The following is a 19855-nucleotide window of genomic DNA, read 5'->3' as shown; positions in this document are numbered from 1 at the left end:
GGCCGTTCACCGCCTCCGGGTTTCCCCACTGCCTCTCCCCCTGTGCCCCAACCTGCCACTGAGATCCAACCCACCTCTCAGGATACAGGCACAAGCGTCTCCCGGCCTGGACCCACACCCTCACCTCCGCTGTCCTCGGCCCCATCCAGCAATGTCTGTCAGCGCTGCGTTCAGCTGTCGCTAGCACAAGCGTTGGAGCAAAAGCGCAAATACGCCGCCACGCACCCGCACGCTCAAGCTTTAAATGTCCACATTGCCAAACTGATCAGCCTGGAGATGCTCCCGTACAGGCTTGTGGAAACAGAGGCTTTCAAAAACATGATGGCAGCGGCGGCCCCACGCTACTCAGTCCCCAGTCGCCACTATTTTTCACGGTGTGCCATCCCAGCCCTGCACGACCACGTCTCCCGCAACATTGTACGCGCCCTCACCAACGCGGTTACTGGCAAGGTCCACTTAACAACGGACACGTGCACAAGCACAGGCGGGCAGGGCCACTATATCTCCCTGACGGCACATTGGGTGAATTTAGTGGAGGCTGGGACCGAGTCAGAGCCTGGGATGGCTCACGTCCTACCCACCCCCAGAATTGCGGGCTCCAGCTCGGTGCTGGTACCTGTGGCGGTGTATGCCACCTCCTCTCAACCCTCCACCTCCTCCTACGCAACCTCTACCTCTCAATCAAGATGTGTCAGCAGCAGCACGTCGCCCCAGCAGTCGGTGTAGCGCGGCGCGGCAGCACAGCCGTGGGCAAGCGTCAGCAGGCTGTGCTGAAACTAATCAGCTTAGAAGAGAAGAGGCACATGCCCCACGAACTGTTGCATGGTCTGACAGAGCAGACCGACCTCTGGCTTTCGCCGCTGAGCCTCCAACCGGGCATGGTCGTGTGTGACAACGACCGTAACTTGGTGGTGGCTCTGCAGCTCGGCAGTCTCACGCACGTGCCATGCCTGGCCCACGTCTTTAATTTGGTGGTTCAGCGGTTTCTGAAAAGCTACCCACATTTGTCAGACCTCCTCGGCAAGGTGCGCCGGGTCAGCGCACATTTCCGCAAGTCCAAGACGGACACTGCCATCCTGCGGACCCGGCAACATCGGTTTAATCTGCCAGTGTACCGACTACTTAGCGACGTGCCCACACGGTGGAACTCAACGCTGGACATGTTGGCCAGGCTGTATGAGCAGTGTAGAGCTATAGTGAAATACCAACTCCAACATGGGTGGCGTAGTGGGAGTCAGCCTCCTCAATTCTTTACAGAGGAGTGGGCCTGGATGGCAGATATCTGCCAGGTCCTTGGAAACCTTGAGGAGTCTACCCAGATGGTGAGTGGCGATGCTGCAATCATTAGCGTCACCATTCCCCTGCTATGCCTGTTGAGAAGTTCCCTGCAAAGCATAAAGGCTGACGCTTTGCTGTCGGAAATGGGGTCGGGGGAAGACAGTATGTCGCTGGATAGTCAGAGCACCCTCATCTCTATATCTCAGCGCGTTGAAGAGGAGGAGGAGGAGAAGGAGGGGGAGGAATAATCCGGAGCATTGGAAAGGGTCTAGAGGACAGTCCATATTACTCAATAGGAGTAATGAATAACAGGTAAGTGGACGCAAAATGAGTGGTAAACTCGATTTTTTTTATACCCATAGAGGAACTTCATGGCCTCCAGAGACCGCCGCCCATTGGGTTATCCATGCTGATTTATAATTTTTAATTAAGTTAGGAACTGAGAGGCCTCTAAGTTTTCTATTATGGTGCGCAGTTGTGTTTTTAATTCTAGATCTGTTATGTGCCCAAATAGAATGGAAAGTAGTAATTTGAAAGTCATTTAGGATTGATATAGGGACTGGTATTGGGAGGCACCTAAAGAGATATAAAGGGCGCCGTAGTGTTGCCTTCTTTACAGCATTGATCCTTCATTCTCCGGAGCCGGTTATCTTGCAGTGACGAGATGGCGGGGTTGATGTTAGGGATGTCATGGTGAAGACTGAGGGATATAGCAGCACTCACCAACCATATAGGGGGACCCTTCCAAAGGAAATAGCTGCTCGCCTGAAAAAGGGATTGAATCCACAGAAATCCCAATGTGTGAAGTCCAAAAAGAAGCAGGGTCAGGCAGCAGGTTAGGTGCTTAAAGATTTTAATGCATAAGCATCAGTTATAAACACCTCATAGCCATGAAATAGCGACGTTTCGACCCTATACAAAACGGGTCTTTGTCAAGCCGTAGTGTTGCCTTCTTTACAGCATTGATCCTTCATTCTCCGGAGCCGGTTATCTTGCAGTGACGAGATGGCGGGGTTGATGTTAGGGATGTCATGGTGGCACTACCTTCTTCTCCCCTGAGGGACACGTGCAACCCTTTGCCAACGCCCTGACAGACCTCTCCAGGCAACACTGGTGGTGCGATTCCCTGTATAAACTTTGGTAGACGAACTTCAGTATTTGTCAGGAGTGAAGCCACCGCTCCATCCACTGCCGTGAACTCTGACGATAATAAATAGTCCACACACACAGGGCTGTACTTTAAATAGACTAAACCGGGAATGGTTGGTAATGCCTTTCTTTACTACAGTATCCAACAGGGATAACAAACAACAGTTCTGGCAATGGAGGATTGGCTTTAGAACAACTTCTCTCAGTGGTGAGGCAACGAGGCTACTCAGGGTATCACAGTGCATACAGTCCACATTATCTGTAATATCCCTCTCCCAGGCGACTTCTCTCACTCTCTCTCTTTCTACCGGCCAACACTCACAGTCTGAATTCTTAATCTTGAACAATTAATGTAACTGGAAAGTTGGAAACCAATTATACCATATTACATTATATACACAATGCAATTTCTACAAGACAGGGGATACTTACAACTTGGTGTTGTTGCCATATTAAATGCTAATAACGAGTACTACAACAGTCAATAAAACAAGGGAACCAAACAAGTAAGACTGCCTGTAAAAGAAAAAAAATTAGAATTGTAACCTATACTATATATTGTCCTGGCAGCAGGGTACTTCCCGCAACAGGGCGTAAACTTACGTCCTGGGGATAGCGCGGAATTTCCGCTCCTGGAAGCTGCCATAGGATTGCACTAACAAACGCAATCCTATGTAGACGGCCGTGATTTGGCCGCTCGAAATCTCGCGCGGCAAACAAATCGTGGCATGCTCTATTTCAGGTGAGTGACGCGCTGCTTTCTGCAGACACTCGGGTCGGGTCCCGCTGCGAGAATTCTTGCAGCCGGATCCGACCCCGCCGTCTGCAGGCAGCCTAAGAGGTTAAATTGACTGGCTGCAGCTTCCCCTGACAATAAACATTGATAATGGTGGGTTTCTGATGGTGGAAAATAAATCTTCAGCTGATTAGTGGGTCCGTTTCAGTTTAAAAGAGGTCCAGGACAAAGGGATATAAAATTGTATCACTTTTTATGCATATATATATATATATATATATATATATATATATACACATATATATTGTGAGACAGTGACCGGCAAAGTGCTGGAGGGCAGATATGTTTCACCTAGGATGCTCTCCTATGCAGCTTTAGGGAGCACTTGGGCAGATACGTGGCACCGAGCAGCCTGGGCTCGGTGAAGGAAGGCGGCAGTCGGGTGTCACTAACAGTAAGTTACTGACACGTTGTAGTGTGTAAGTGGTTCCAAGCTGCATAATCCAGGCCGGCTTTTCCTGGAGTGGTCAAAGTGGACTCATCTCAAGTTATTCCGCCATCATTACACTTGGGAGTTCAGGTTGGAGTACTGGCGTCACCCGTGACAAAACATCTCAATCGTACCTTGATACGTCATTCGTGGCACTGTGCGACAGCTGAGCAGAGCCCCGTTATCGCCACTGTCGGGAGGGATTACAGAGCCACTTATGACAACCATCTTATAATTCTTGTGGTCTCACACACTTTGGCATGCTCAGCTCGACTGTTGCAATCCAAACTCGATGATATGGCACGTTGTCCTTTAGAAAGATGGCACTATTGTCAGGGAAGACTATCTGAACATATGGGTGCTAATGTTTAGCTAACAGGTTACCGTAGGGTTCACAAATCAAGGACAGTGGTATGGTGACCGACAGTGCTAGCCCATGCCAGGAAAACACTCCCCAGACCGTGACACCACAACCACTGGCATGTTGAACCTCAATTATATACCCACGGGATACAGCCTCATGCTGTTTATGCCAGATGAGGACCCAGCCATCCATTAAGTTCAATAGGAAATATGATTTATTACTCCAGACAACCTTCTGCCCTATGTCTGAGATCCATTGACGTCTTTCCTGAGTTGTTGGTCATGGCCCGAGGTCTTCAGGGACACCTTTGTTGCTCTTCAGCTAATAAACCCACCAATGCCACATAGTCATTGTGGAAAATTGTGTAATTTCCTCGTTATTGTACTGTTGGGTCAGTTGGCCCACTGTGGCACGTCATTGCTGAGATATCAGACGTGCCACCTGACATTCGCCTCTAGGAACAATGACATATGGCCTGGCATTGTGTGATCTTCTGTCCCATGTCTGTCCATGGCTCAACTAGTCTTGGTATACTCTTGATACCATAGTTTGGGAACAGCCAAAAAGTGTGACTCTTTCAGAAAAACTGGAACCACACCTCCGGGCACCAACAATCTGTCCGCAGTCAGCACATTATCTAGAAGCAGATTGTGACTCACCCATCACGTGGCACTGCATTACTAACAACAAGAGACACGACCGCTATACCTAATGCAGTGATTGTTCATTGTAGATACAATGTACAGATGTCTCTAAAAGTACCTCCTCAACTCCTCTGCGCCCTGTAGTCCCCATGTATAAGGAGCTTAAAGGAAACTTTATGAATAAGATGTTGCCTATCCAGATTGGTGGAAGTGCGAACAGTGGGACCCCAGCCAATCAACAGAATGGGGTTCTCATGTCCCTTTTGAAAGGAGCGGCGGCCAAGCATGTATGCTGCTGCTCTATTCAAAGTCTATGGGACTGATGAAAAAAGCCAAACTATAGGTGGTACTGCGGCTCAGTACTATTTCTAGACTGCATGTCTGAAGGGTGCGCAGAAAACACTGCATATTCGGCAGGAGCTCAGCTGAACAGGGATTGTTAGAGTTGTCAGCCATTAGAATTTTCACTGTAGGTTTGGGCGTAGCTTAGAAATACTACAACTAAGGCCTCATGTCCACGGGCGGGTCAGATTCCGTATGTGGGAGCCCGTAGCAGAATCCGAATGTGCCCGCAGCCAAGGACCAGGCATACCCATCAGGGTCTTCTATTTTCTGTACTGCAGATGCATGAGGAACCCTACTTTTCTGCGGAATCCGCAGCCCGTCCGCAATTGGCATTGGCATTGTGGACGGGCCGCGGATCAGACGGCTTCCATTGATTTCAATGGAAGCTATCCACCCGCAATCTGCCCTTAAATGGAGCATGCTGCAATTTGTTTTCTGCATGCGGAATCTGGAAAACAAATCTGCATGTTTTAATTGAGGTGCGGATGCTCATGCTTCTCTATGGCGACTTGAATTGCGAAATCTGCGCGGATTCTGCAAATCAAATCTGCCTGTGGACATTGTGCCTAAGGCAAGGCGCACACTTGCATTAAAAAAATCAATTTTTTTCATATGCTTGCGGTCTTGTGTCGCCTTCATATTCAGTCCACATTTTATCTGTGTGTTTTTTTGCACTACGACCACAAAAATGACTGAAACACGCCCAATTCTCTTCTTCTGTATCTTTTAAAAACAAGCAGACAGCACACGTAGAGCGCACGGATGGCATCTGAGTGCTATCTGTTTTTTCCATCCCTATTGAGTTGAATAGGCAAATCTAATGCATAAAACGGGCCAGAAAAGTGCATGCGATGAGTTTTTTCATCCAGTCCGTGTCTGCATGCAAAAACTTGTTACTGCATCTTCCCACATTAAGGGGCGGCTTCACACAAGCGTATGCGCAAAAATGCTTGTGAGAGTGCAAGTGAGAGTGCATTGAAGGTTGCGTTTTATTGCCTTTTTAATTGTACTTTCTGCGTTGCCGGGGACCGTACACATCAGCGCAGGACACATTCGCACCGTGATTGAAAAGGCTGTGTAGCCTAATTAGCCCCCGGTGTTATTAATTTCCCAGCAAAATTGTGCAGTTCATCGGGCTATGGAAAAGACCCTATAAACAGATACCCCAATGTAATAGGTGATAGATGGAATACTGTGAACCGAGACCAAGGCAGGTGGTTTGGTCTCCGCAACCAGAAAGGACGCACACGGGGTGTTCAAGTTAAGACAAATGTATTTACTACAGGTTAATAAAGGCAAGTTAATGGTAAAAGAACAGGAATAAGGACAAGCACCATACACAGTATAGTTGGAACAATTCAAGTTAGATTTCACAATATATTCCACGTTTACTATGTCCACCTCCACAGCACGGACACTGAAAGAACAATAGTCCCCAAACTATCCCTAACTGACCCTAACTTCACATTTGGGTGCGCACCCCTCTTACCAGTGGTCCGGGTGGACTGCTTACAGTTTGTAGAAGCGCGCGTTGGGGCCCGATGTCGTTCTTTCCTTGTATAGCGAAGCGTCCTCTCCTCACGGTTATCACAACATCCGAGGCAATAAGATTCTTCTCAGCAGGCAGGAAAACCAAATGGATGAAATGGGATCCAACAGCAAGTAGCTCAGCACACTGACAGTCCTGCAGAATCCATACACCGCGGTGTGATATAAGCCAGGGTTGTGCAGTTACCGTCCGGTACTCAACAGCACTGCCAGTCTTTAACTTTGGTGGCAATGTCCACAGCCACAATGTCAGTATTACTGGTTAGCCACTGGGCACAGTCCTTTTAAGCATGGCTCCACTGAACATACTGTCTCTTTACACTCTGTCTGCCTCTGGACTGAATTACACACAGGTTAGCTGCACAGGAAAGTCCTCTAAGATCCCCACACACTCTCAATGCAGCACAGACACTTGGTTCTCTCTCTGCAAAGATGGCTGCTGCTCTCTCTGTGTCGTCACATCCTGCTTCCTTCTCATACTGGGTCTGCAGACAGGCAGGCTGACCTCATAGGAGTGTGTCCCTCCAGCATCACATTCCCAGTGCAGGGGCTGCTGACCAGAATCACAGAAACACATATACACTCAACTTTAACACAGTTTAAACAAATGAAACTTGGCACATCATTGGGCTGTATATTAGGACAAGTATATGCACAGAAGCAGCACTCCTATTGCCATAAGGCTGGGACACAGTCTGTATATTACAATACTATAGAATGGCCTATGAGCTCCTGCTTGTGCTCAGATCGGCACGTGACCCGGGTATGGCGCGGACGGCCCTCTGTTGGGGCACTTGTTAAAAACTGGAAAAGAGCAGCTTTGATTTAACAGCTTCTCTCTGAGAGGTTAACAGAACTATTCGTAGAAAACACGTACCCAGATGGCGCCGAAGCTTCTTCCTGATGTCCCCGCCCGGCAAATTGCTTGTCTGTGGATGGAAGCTGCAGAGAAATCCTAGGGTCCTGATTAGCACATGAGTAGAAGGTGGGAGATGGAACTAATGTCATCGCCCCATTAGCTCTGCTGTGTTTCCTCTTGACACCTGTAAACCCAAACTATACCCCCCGGTGGCGGATCTTCTGTAGTGCCCATGCATGGCAGAGCTTCCGGTACACCAGCTGCTATATAAACTACCTGCAGTCAGCGCTCTTATATTCAAGGACTGATTTCCCATCGGATCGCGCAGGGTTACTTTATCGGATTTGTATATCAATAAATGTTCAGTTACATAAAGGCTCACAAAGCCAAAATCTGCAGGTTTACCCGCGGATCCTTGAGGTCAGTCTGTTACGTTAAACATGCGGGTTTCCAATTTGACGCAGAATCCGTGTCAGATCCCGCAAGGAACGTGTCACTTTTTTTTCCGCGATGCAGATTTCAAAATCCACATGGTACCGTACGGACAAAGGAGCGGATTTCCTGATTTCCACCATGAAAATACCTGCGGCACATTTACCAAGGCGTTATTTATACGGGTAAATGCGATATCAATCCGAGAAACTCGCATGCGTTTTTCAAGAAAAAAAGGAAAAAGTAGCATCGCTGCACGTGCAATTTTCATGTACATTTTCACGCATGTGAAAATCGCACGCTGTTTCAAATGAGAAAAACAAAAAATCGTATCGCATTCGCATGAAAATCACATCTGCGCGCAAGTGCAATGTGATTTCTTTAATTTTTTAACATTTTTTGCTCTCATAGAAAATAATGGGTGATGTCAGACGAAAAACAGGACAAGCTGTCTCGCAATCACACGGAACCCGCGCGCTATTCTCAGCCAAATTCACTTGCAAAATGGGTGCCATTTGGGCCACGCCCCTTTTGGGGTCAGTCAGAAAAAGAGTACAAAAGTATCTAAATGCACATAGTAAATGTTGCACAAAGCAGGTATGACAGTTTTCTAGGGCAATTAGCATTGGGAAATTGTCATATTTTGAATAGTCAATTGGTTTTATATATATACAAAGTTTGTCCTCATTTGATGACTGAAGATTACATTAGACAATTCTCTACTGCTTGATCTACGTGGTCAAGAAGGGTTAATGTAGGAATCAAATGTTTATTTTCTGCCCAACATCTACTTATCCAATACACACATACATATACATACTGGGGAATCTTCCTTAACCCTTTGCAATCCAAATTTGGATTCAGCGTTTCCTAGGGGGCTTTCTCTTTCTGCCATTATACAATGGCGCCATCTGCTGGCTAGAGTCAGTACTGCAGTATGTGACATTCTGGAGAAGCCCGCCGACAACAGAGCAGCCAGTAACCTACAGTAAGAATACCCTGCCAAATGTCTTCCGACATCGGAGCTGTACAGCCTTCAATCATAGTGTCTGTAGATGTCAGACAGTGGATTGGAAAGGGTTAAGATAGTTGATGACATCACAATGGTAGTTGACAAGGTGACATCACAATGGCAGTTATGACATCACAATGGTAGTTGACAAGGTGACATCACAATGGCAGTTATGACATCACAATGGTAGTTGACAAGGTGACATCACAATGGCAGTTATGACATCACAATGGCAGGTGGCTTACTTATTCTCTTGCACAGCCAATCAGCGTTGCATTCACTTGCTGCAGCCACGCAGAGAACAAGTGAGAGCTACACCCCCGCGGATTTCGATATCTTCTATACTTTGTCTTTGCGATAAAATGAAGGCGATAAAGAAGAGAAATCATTTGGAGGAAGAAGCAGAAAAGATTGAGGAGGTACCAGAAGAGGAGAAGGATGGTGCAGATGACGGCCAGGACAAACCTACTAAAGCTAACTGGTTCTTTGAGTGCCTGGGAAAATTTTGGGCAAGGTTTGCTGGTTGTTTCAGGAGCTGCATTTGCATCCAGAAAGAGGGAAGTTATAAAGAACTTCAAGAATTCATCGGCATTAGTAAGAAAGACAATAAGGAGGAAAGCAACATGATTAATGCTAATGAAGAGAGAGAATCTGGCTGTAGACCTGAAAAACCCACCACAAACAATACCTGTTTGGAGGAACCTGACCAGCCCGGTGAAGAAGGAACTGGCACAGTACCCCTATCACTAGAGTCTTTTACTTTCCATCGGAAGCTGGGAGCAGGGGCCTTTGGAGAAGTCTTCTTGGCGAGAGATCATATCCGCAAGGAATATGTTGCCATTAAAGCTTCAGAAAAATTTAATACCCAATGGTCCAGTTGCAATAACATAGAACGCGATATCCTACAAATATCTTATAGGAATCCTTACCTAATTCATGGCCTCGCCGCCTTCCACACGGTAAACTATGCCTATTTTGTGATGGAATTGGCCCCTGGTGGGGACCTTTATCACTTTGTAGGGAATAAATTTCCACTTGATTCCACCACAATAAAATTTATTATGGCTGAAGTGATCTGCGGCACACAGTTCCTGCATAAGGAAAACATTATACACCGGGACCTGAAGCCAGAAAACATTCTTCTGACCGCAGATGGCCATGTTAAAATAACTGACTTTGGCCTTGCTGCAGTGCATGTGTCTATAAGGACCAAATTAAGATGTAGAGGTACACCTGGATTTGCGGCGCCAGAAATGCTATGGGGCAATGAATATGGGAGAGAAGTAGATTACTTCGCCATTGGCGCCATTCTGTATATTCTATGTACAGGTAAGACACCTTTTCCTGGATATTGTAACAGTGACATTGAGTATTCTGTACTCTGCCGTAAGCCACACTATCCAAGGTCTCTGAATCGAGTCACTCGGAACATCTTAAAAGGGCTGCTGTGTAAAAATCAGTTCACGCGGCTGGGACGGAGAAAAGACGTCAAGCACCATCCATTTTTTAACCCCTTAATGACGCGGCCATTTTTCGTTTTCCATTTTCGTTTTTTCCTCCCCCCTTTAAAAAAATCATAACTCCTTTATTTATCCATCCACGTCACTGTATGAGGGCTTGTTTTTTGCGGGATGAGTTGTATTTTTCAATGGTGCTATTTAAAGTACCATATAATGTACTGAAAAACTTTTAAAAAATTCTAAGTGGAGTAAAATGGAAAAAAAACGACATTTTGCCATCTTTTAGTGCGTCTTGCTTCTACGGCGCACAAATGGCAACAAAAACGACATGATAACTTTATTCTATGGGTCGGTACGATTACTACGATGCCAAACTTGTTTAGGTTTTTTTTTACTATACTCCTCCTTTTTTTTTTTAAAGACATAAAATTTTTTTCAATTATTTTCTGTTGTCATTTTGTGCGCGCGATAACTTTTTTATTTTTCCGTCGACGTAGTTGAGCAAGGTCTCATTTTTTGCGGGATGTCCTGTAGTTTCTGATAGTACCAATTTGGAATACATATGACTTTTTGATCGCTTTTTATTGCGTTTTTTCTTGGAGACAGGGTAACTAAAAAAGTGCATTTCTGGCGTTCTTCATTTTTTGTTTCGGACGACGTTCACCGTGCGGGAAAAATTATGTGCTACTTTGATAGATCGGACTTTTACGGACGCGGCGATATCAAATACATATTTTTAATTTATTATTTAGATTTTTTAATAATAGATATGGCAAAAGGGGGGTGATTTAAACTTTTACAACTTTTTTTTTTTTTCAATTAAAAAAAAACTTTATTGATTCTTTTTTTTACTTTACTTTGAAGTCCCCCTGGGGGACTTTAAGATGCGATGCTTTGATCGCTCCTGCAGTATGACGTAATGCTATAGCATTACGTCATACTGCTTTTTGACAGGCAGCCTATGAAGCCACCCCACGGGGACGGCTTGATAGGCAGTCTGCTAAGGCAGCCCTGGGGCCTTTCATTAGGCCCCCGGCTGCCATGATACGTGCAAGCCTCCCCCGATCTCACCGCGGGGGGGCCGCGCGGGACCCCCGAACATCGTTCGGGGGATTTAAATGCCGCTGTCAGAATTGACAGCGGCGTTTAAATGGTTAATAGCCGCGATCGGCCGCGCGGCCGCTCGCGGCTATTGCCCGCGGGTGTCAGCTGTTATAAACAGCTGATGCCCGCACTGTATGAAGAGAGGTTGCCACGCAACCTCTCTTCATACATACCCCGACGCTCCATGACGTACCAGGTACGTCATTGGTCGTTAAGGGGTTAAAGGCACAAATTGGAAAGATGTGGAAGCCAGGAGAGTGGTACCACCAGCCATAATGATAACACAGTCAGTTGACCTGAATAGTAACGAAACTCTGGACTATGCTGAAAAGCCAAATAGAGAAGTTACTGTAGACCAGAAAGTCTACGATAGATTCAGTTTTGTATGTCAGGAGTGGTCACGACACTATCATCCTGTCATCAGCGAGACCACAGCTTAAACAGCTAAGCGGTTTACCAAGTTATAAAAGAAGAAAGATAGGTAAGTGGATGATAAGTCATTGCCTTCGGGATTTCATGCCAACCGAGAAGGCAAGTGACAGATTTCTCATATAGATGTTCATCTGGCGTTACAAACAGCTTGTCTTATTGGTTTTGTTATTTTTCAGGGTAAAGCGTGAACGCAGTCCCCCACTACCACAAATTATGTAGTCGAGTTTCCCGCATTAAGGGAAAATGGGAAGGGGTCAGCACACCCGGAGTGCAATGGATGAGCCTCACTCTGGGAGAACCACCTAAGTGGTGTATCTTTCTTATTACAGTAACAACCGAATTCAACTGGACTTTCCTAGTTACAAGCCAACCAAACATTCACCACTAAACATCCATGTAGATTCGAGCTCCGAAAACTCAGGGATTTATTCTGATCGCCATATTTGGGGTCAGGGAGGAATTTTTTTCCCCTCATATGAGGACAAAGCAACATACACCTCAGGGGTTTTTCGCCTCCCTCTGAGTCAACATAGCAAGTAATTAGTGGTTGAAATTGAAAAACTTCTTTCAACCAGGCTTACTATGTAACCATCTAAACCTCTCATCTACAATGTGGTGGCAATGTCAGAAGGAAGCTGCTGAGATCAGAAGCAGCTCCTTCAACCACCGGATTTGACAGAAGGAAGCTGCTGAAAATTGAAGCAGCTCCTTCACCCATTGGACATGACAAATAGAAGGCCCAAAGGCTGAACCTGGAGTGCTGCAGTTAGAACATCCTAAAGGAACTCAGGAAAACGTCACCTATGTGTGATCTCGACCTGGATTTCCAGAAGCAACAGAAGAGTTGAACCTGGCGTGTTGCAGTTAGAACATTCTAAAGGACCTCAGGAAAATGTCACCTATGTGTGATCTAGACCTGGATTTCCAGAAGCAACAGAAGAGTTGAACCTGGCGTGTTGCAGTTAGAACATTCTAAAGGAACTCAGGAAAACGTCACCTCTGTGTGATCTAGACCTGGATTTCCAGAAGCAACAGAAGAGTAAGCCAAGGCCTAAAGAGCGGACTCACCATCATCTGCTCCTTTCTATTCACTGCACGATAATAATATCTTTCATGCATTAATAAATATTTAAAAGATCTATAGAGAATTTGTCTTCGTTATTCCACCATACAATATGAGATGTTTGCTTAGAATTAGTACCAGGGAGAGTCAAAATATAAGGGAGGGAGGCGACGGGTATACACTGACACCTGCCAAAAAATGCAACCAAGGAGCTGGCAAGCCAGCATAATTATCTGCCATGGAGTTGCAATGTCATTTGCAGATGGACCGCGGATGGAATCTGTGCAAAAATGGAGATTTTGGTGATTTTCCTTCGCGAGTGGAAGCTGCAATTGGTTTCCACTGCTGTGCATGAAGAATCACTTTTGCATTGCATTCTATGGGCGGTATTTGCCAAATCCGGAATCTGCAATTCAAATCCGCCCGTGTGCATTCACCCTTAGATAGATTTCCCCAGCATAAAACATTTATTTTTGTACGGATCCCTTTATTCTTAGAAAGCGTGTACGTAACAGGGAAGTCAAGCAGTTCACAAAAATCCCTTGCAGGGGGCAAAAGTGAGAGAAAAGACAAATATATAAAACAGTTATAGATATGATCTTTGTAAAGAAAAACATATCTATATATATAAAATTGAATGTATGTCTGTGTGCGTGTGTGCGTGTCTGTCTGTTTGTCCTTTATGCGCTACTACACCATTCATCCGATCGCCATGAAACTTTGGGAAGTTGTTGAGTACACTCCTGGGAAGATTATAGGCATAGTACAACTATCCTACGATAAATGGCGCGCGCGCGAGCATCGTCGAAAGTTACCACCCCCCACGTAGATCGAATAAGTAAGCCACCTGCTATTGTGATGTCATCACTGATGTCATCAACATCGGACGCCCTTGAACATGCCCCAACATGTTCTATAAAGCTGCATTGTGATGTCATTAAGGCTCTATTATGACACGTACAGCTTGGAACCACTAGAGCATGCCAGCCAATTACCATTGGAGTTGGAAGTGGGTAAACAAGTACTAGGATATCTTCCTAAGAAGCCACAGCAGCCGGATAAATTGTATGTTCCACCCAACGGCTATTTTATTCAGCCCGCAAGGGGGAAGCAGCGGCCTACAAAATCTCATTCAGGTAGGTAGGTTCAGTTCTTGGAGGTTGGGGAATGCTTATGGGCAAGGCCTTATGTCTCATCCCAACTCGATTATTCAATTCTAAGCACAAAAGAATTAGCGTCCAAATTTTATGTACGGAATTTAATTCTCTCACTTCCCAATGTCATAGAAACTTGAAATTCGGCATGAGCATTGATTATGTCATAAATGGGAAAAGCTAATGGGTCCCAACTTGATTATTCAATTCAAAGCGCCAAAGAATTAGCGTTCAAATTTTACGTACGGAATCTAATTCTCTCATTTCCTGATGTCATAGATAGATAGATAGACTGTATGCAATAACCCTGATAGATAGATAGATAGATAGATAGATAGATAGATAGATAGATAGATAGATAGATAGATAGATAGACTGTATGCAATGACACGTACAGCTTGAAACCATAAATACTAGAGCACGCCAGCCATTTACAGTCAGTCTCCATTGGAGTTAGAAGTGGGCAAACATGTACTAGGCTATCTTCCCAAGAAGCCACAGCAGCCGGATAAATTGGATGTTCCACACAACGGCTATTTTATTCAGCCTGCAAGGGGGAAGCAGCGGCCTACAAAATCTCAGTGGTCGCTGCTGCCGTCATCTAGATATATAAAAACGAATGTATATATATAAAACAGTTATAGATATGATCTTTGTAAAGAAAAACATATCAGTATATATTGTTAGAATTGCAAATCTTGGGGTGAGGGTGAGGGTGGGGGGGAGGGGTAACACTATACAAGCAGTCATCAAGAACCCATATAGATTTCCGAACTTATAAGCAAAAATGGTATTAAGGTATCTGTTAAAGTCCTTAGAGTGATAACTAAGTGGATATTAGGTTATGGTGAAGACCTGGACCATCTATATAGTTGATCCAGGGCCGCCAAGTGTTTGTAAAAGCGGATAGTGTCAGTTCTAACCGCAGGATTTTTTGTCATATATCATTATAGTAGACATTCTTGATAAGAGAAAATGTGGGTGTCTTCTATCTGGAGGCTAAATAGATTCTTGTGGTCATAAAGATATATTGAAAAAGCTTATGAGGCCGGTTCCTAAATCTTGGTAGACTATCCCTCAAAAGTAAAATAGTAGGGGATTTGGGGACCGGACCCACAAACAGGCAATTAAGTAGGTGATGTACGTGGGACCAGAGCCTTGCAACTTCTGGGCATGTCCACCAGATATGTAATGGACTACCCAACTCCTGACATCTCCTAAAACAGAACTAGGAGGAGGAGGGGAAATAATGATGCACCCGGTGGGGGACCAGATAGATTCTATGAAGAATCTTTATTGAAGTCTCTATAAGGGCGACCTCATGTTACCTTATGAGATAGTGGTACAACAATGGCCCCATTTTTGCATAGACATTTCAATCTATAGGTCTGACTCCCATCTCCGCATAAACGGAAGTTTACCCTCCGAGGGAGATTAGTTTAACCCTTTCCAATCCGCTGTCTGACGTCTAAAGACGTTATGATTTAAGGCTGACAGCTTTGATGTTGGAAGACGCCTAATTATACGATAAAGTTAGAGACGCTTTCTGAGAGAGCGATTGGGTACGACTCCCCTCCTCGCGGTGCGTCTTTCACTGTGGGGCTTTATCACGTTCCAGTGACATAAGAAGGCGGCTTTTATTTGGGCTAATATTTGGGAAATGTCATAAATTAAAGATGCAAACTCCTGGCGAAGTATTAAGGCAATAGAGTACAAGTCACCGAGGTATTAATGAGCTGCTATATGAATACAATTATACACTGAATGATCACTGCATTAGGAACAAATACTCGATAACGGGTTGGTCCACCTTTTTGGGGGGTTCTCGGCTTTCAGACGTCAGGGAACAGATTGCACAAAGTGGTGAACATCCTTCATACTCGCCCCATGCCCGCTGCAGCAGTTGGTGCACATTTTGTGGCTAAGTGGGAACAGATCAGAATATCCCAAACATGTTCAGGTTACAGTCCGGTGAGTTTGGAGGTCAAGGCAGTGTGGAGATATTTCATTATCTTGTTCCTCCAGCCACTCCCTAGTGATCCTGTAGTGGCCCAGAGGGTCCTCCAAAATGGTCATACTAACATTTGGTCGTGTCACACCTGCCTAAGCGCTTCTCATAGGCATAGAAGGTGCCATATGTCAGAGAAACACTGTTTCTCCTCTTCCTAAGCTGAGAGCTTGGTGCTGGCGATAGCTGGTTGCCTATTGGCTATCCGTCACGCCTCTGCTGATTGGTGGGAGAGTCCGGAGCTGGAAAACACTTACATAAGTCCTAATGCGGAGGGGGTGGAGTTGGAGAGAAAGTGCAGAAAGGAGAGAGGAAGTGAAGGAGGAGTCGTGAGTCGTTGTCGGAGGAGAAAAGAAGCAGCAGTGTGTTATAGTCAGAGAAGGGAGGTGTTAGCAGTTCAAACGGCCGTAGAGTAATACAGCAGTGCAGCAAGGGTAGTGAGGTCCCTTGTCTTCAGCTGCCCTCACGCCACACGCTCACTTCATAGCCACACCACCCTCATGTCTATTTATAAGTGCATCTGCCATGAGGAGGAACCGGAGGCACGCACTGCAGAGGGTTGGCAGGGCCAGGTAGGGACCCTCTTTAAAAGGGGCAGGGCGATAGCCCACAATGCAGTTGAGAATCAATGAGAAATTGACGTTCGATCTTCATTCCAATAAAGTGCCAACCTCCGTCAGGAGCTGCAAAATGTGGGCATGAGTTACATAGCTATGGGAAATCCATGTGCCCACACAGTATTCATTCTGTCTAGGTGTCAGATAGCTCAATCGACACCGCAAGGGGAAAGCCATCTGCACTCTGCCCCCTACCCAAGTCAGTCAGTGTCTTTGTGCCAGACAGGTCAAACACCGCGATGGGAAGTCTGTGTGCACCAATAGCATAGCTGGGTCCAACGCAACCCAAGACATGAACAAACATGGCAGACTTACACTGCGCCGACGATATAGGCCTCGGGCCACAGCTACAGCAATCGTAGACGTGAAGCGAACTTCAATGCTAGTACACCTGTGAAGGTCTCATTAAATCACTTTTGTTTTCTTTCACTGCTCCAAAGACTGGATTAGCCAGGAAAAAGTTCCACAGGCCCAACCTGGTGCCGCTGCAGTTCCCCCGGGACATACGCCTCGGCCAACAGCTTCAGCAATCGTAGGCAGGAAGTGGACTTCGATGCTAGTACACCTGTGAAAGTCTCAGTAAATCCGTTTTGTTTTCTTTCACCGCTGCAAAGACTGCATTAGCCAGGAAAAAGTTCCACAGGCCCAAAATGGCGCCGTTGCAGTTCTCCCGGGACATACGCCTCGGCCAACAGCTTCAGCAATCGTAGGCAGGAAGCAGACTTCGATGATAGTACACCTGTGAAGGTCTCATTTATGCAGTTATGCTCCTCTCCTGTGGCCCAAACGAGTTTCTCAGATAACTGTGGTAACACGAGAGAAAATACATGATATGCAATGCTGACCCCCTGACCCCAAGCAGGAGGAGGAGGTGGCCTCACAAGGCCAAGAAACCATGAACAGGACCCACTGTAGCCTGTGCTGAAAGGATGTGAGCGAGCCCCTGGCTAGGCTCGGTCCCAGCAAACACCTTGTGTGGCCCAAGGTGCTGCGAGTAACATAGCAATGGGGAATCTATGTGTCCACACACTACTTATTCTGTTTGGGTGTCGGATACCTCATCGACAACGCAAGTCGTAAACCATCTGCACTCTGCACCCTACCCGAGTCTGTCAGTCTTTTGAGGACAGACAGGTAAAACACCACTATGGGAAGTCTGTGTGCACCCACAGCATGGGTGGGCCCAAGGAACTTAAAGACAGTGCACATAAAGAAATCAGAGTGCCCAAACATGGCAGACTTTCACTGCGCCCAGGACATAGGCCTCTGCACAAACCCTCAGGAATCGCGGGCATAGAGCGGACGACTCCGATGCTAGCGTAGCTGTGAACGTCTCATTAGCGCTGTATCGCTCCTCTTGTTTGTCCCAATGCAGTGCCCCGGATAGCTGTGGTAACGTGAGAGAAAATGCATGTTGGTTTCGGCCCACACTCAATGCCCTAGTCAGTCTGTTTTTTTTTTTTTTTAAAGTGCCAGGCAGGTACAACTCCGCTATGGGAAGTCTGTGTGCACCCACAGCATGGGTGGGTCCCAGGAACCCAGAGAAGGTACATAAAGAAATCCCATTGCAGTGCCCCGGATAGCTGAGGTAACGTGAGAAAAAATACATGTTAGCTTCGGCCCACACTCCATGCCCTAGTCACTCAGTGTTTTCTTTGGGGCCAGATAGGTAGAACACCGTGATGGGAAAACTTAGTGTACTCATAGTATGCACAGACCCCTGTAATATTCCTGTAGCAAAGGTATAAGCTGACCCCTGTAACAGTTATGTTGCAGAAGTCTAGGGAGACCCCAGTAACATTTCAGTAGTAACAGTATAGACAGACCCCAGTAACATTTCTGTAGTAACAGTATAGGCAGACCCCAGTAACATTTGTGTAGCAGCAGTATAGGCAGACCCCTGTAATATTTGTGTAGCAGCAGTATAGGCAGACCCCTGTAACATTTGTGTAGCAGCAGTATAGGCAGACCCCTGTAACATTTCTGCAGCTGAAGTATAGGCAGACCCCTGTAACATTTCTGCAGCTGAAGTATAGGCAGACCCCTATAACATTTCTGCAGCTGAAGTATAGGCAGACCCCTGTAACATTAATGCAGTTATGCTCCTCTCCTTTGGCCCAAACAAGTTTCTCAGATAACTGTGGTAACACGAGAGAAAATACATGATGCACATTGTTGATCACCTGACCCCAAGCAGGAGAAGGAGGTGGCCTTACAAGGCCAAGAAACCATGACCAGGACCCACTGTAGCCTGTGTTGAAAGGATGTGAGCGGGCCCTTGGCCAGGCTCGGTCTCAGCAAATACCTTGTAAGACCCAAGGTGCTGCGACTGACATAGCAATGGGCAGTCCATGTGCTTACACAGTATTCATTCTGTCTGGGTGTCGGATAGCTGTATCGACACCGCAAGGGGAAAGGCATCTGCACTATGCACCCTACCCAAGTCAGTCAGTCAGTCACTTGGTGCAGGACAGGGAAATCATCGCTATGGGAAGTCTGTGTGCACTCACAGCATAGGCGAGTCGAAGGAACCCAAAGACAGCATTAAATATGAAGGAATCAGAGTGCCCAAACATGGCAGACTTAAAGTGCGCCCTTAGCAATCGCGGGCATAGAGCGGACTCCGATGCTAGTACGGTAGTGAACGTCTCATTAATGCAGTTATGCTCCTCTCCTTTGGCCCAAACGAGTTTCTCAGATAACTGTGGTAACACGAGAGAAAATTCATGATGCGCATTGCTGATCCCCTGACCCCAAGCAGGAGGAGGAGGTAGCCATACAAGGCTAAGAAACCATGACGAGGGCCCGCTGTAGCCTGTGTGGGAAGGATGTGAGCGGGCCCTTGGCCAGGCTCGGTCCCAGCAAACACCTTGTGAGACCCAAGGTGCTGCGACTGACATAGCAATGGAAAGTCCATGTGCCCACACAGTATTCATTCTGTCTAGGTGTCAGATAGCTCTATCAACACCGCAAGGAGAAAGCCATCTGCACTATGCACCCTACCCAAGTCAGTCAGTGACTTTGTGCCAGACAGGTAAATCACCGCTATGGGAAGTCTTTGTGCACCCACAGCGTAGGCGAGCCGAAGGAACACAACGACAGTAATAAACATGAAGAAATGATAGTGCCCAAACATGCCAGACTTTCACTGTGCCGAGTA

General features: G+C 46.3%; 1 pseudogene; it reads right to left on the bottom strand.

Moving 5' to 3' along the window:
- Positions 1-12026: 12026 nt before the first annotated feature.
- On the bottom strand, positions 12027-12163 carry LOC136588928 (U1 spliceosomal RNA; annotated as a pseudogene).
- Between the last annotated feature and the right edge of the window lie 7692 nt (positions 12164-19855).

The sequence above is a fragment of the Eleutherodactylus coqui genome, chromosome 13, assembly GCF_035609145.1.
Source record: "Eleutherodactylus coqui strain aEleCoq1 chromosome 13, aEleCoq1.hap1, whole genome shotgun sequence".
Taxonomy (NCBI): domain Eukaryota; kingdom Metazoa; phylum Chordata; class Amphibia; order Anura; family Eleutherodactylidae; genus Eleutherodactylus; species Eleutherodactylus coqui.
This window is presented reverse-complemented; position numbering and strand designations above follow the sequence as displayed.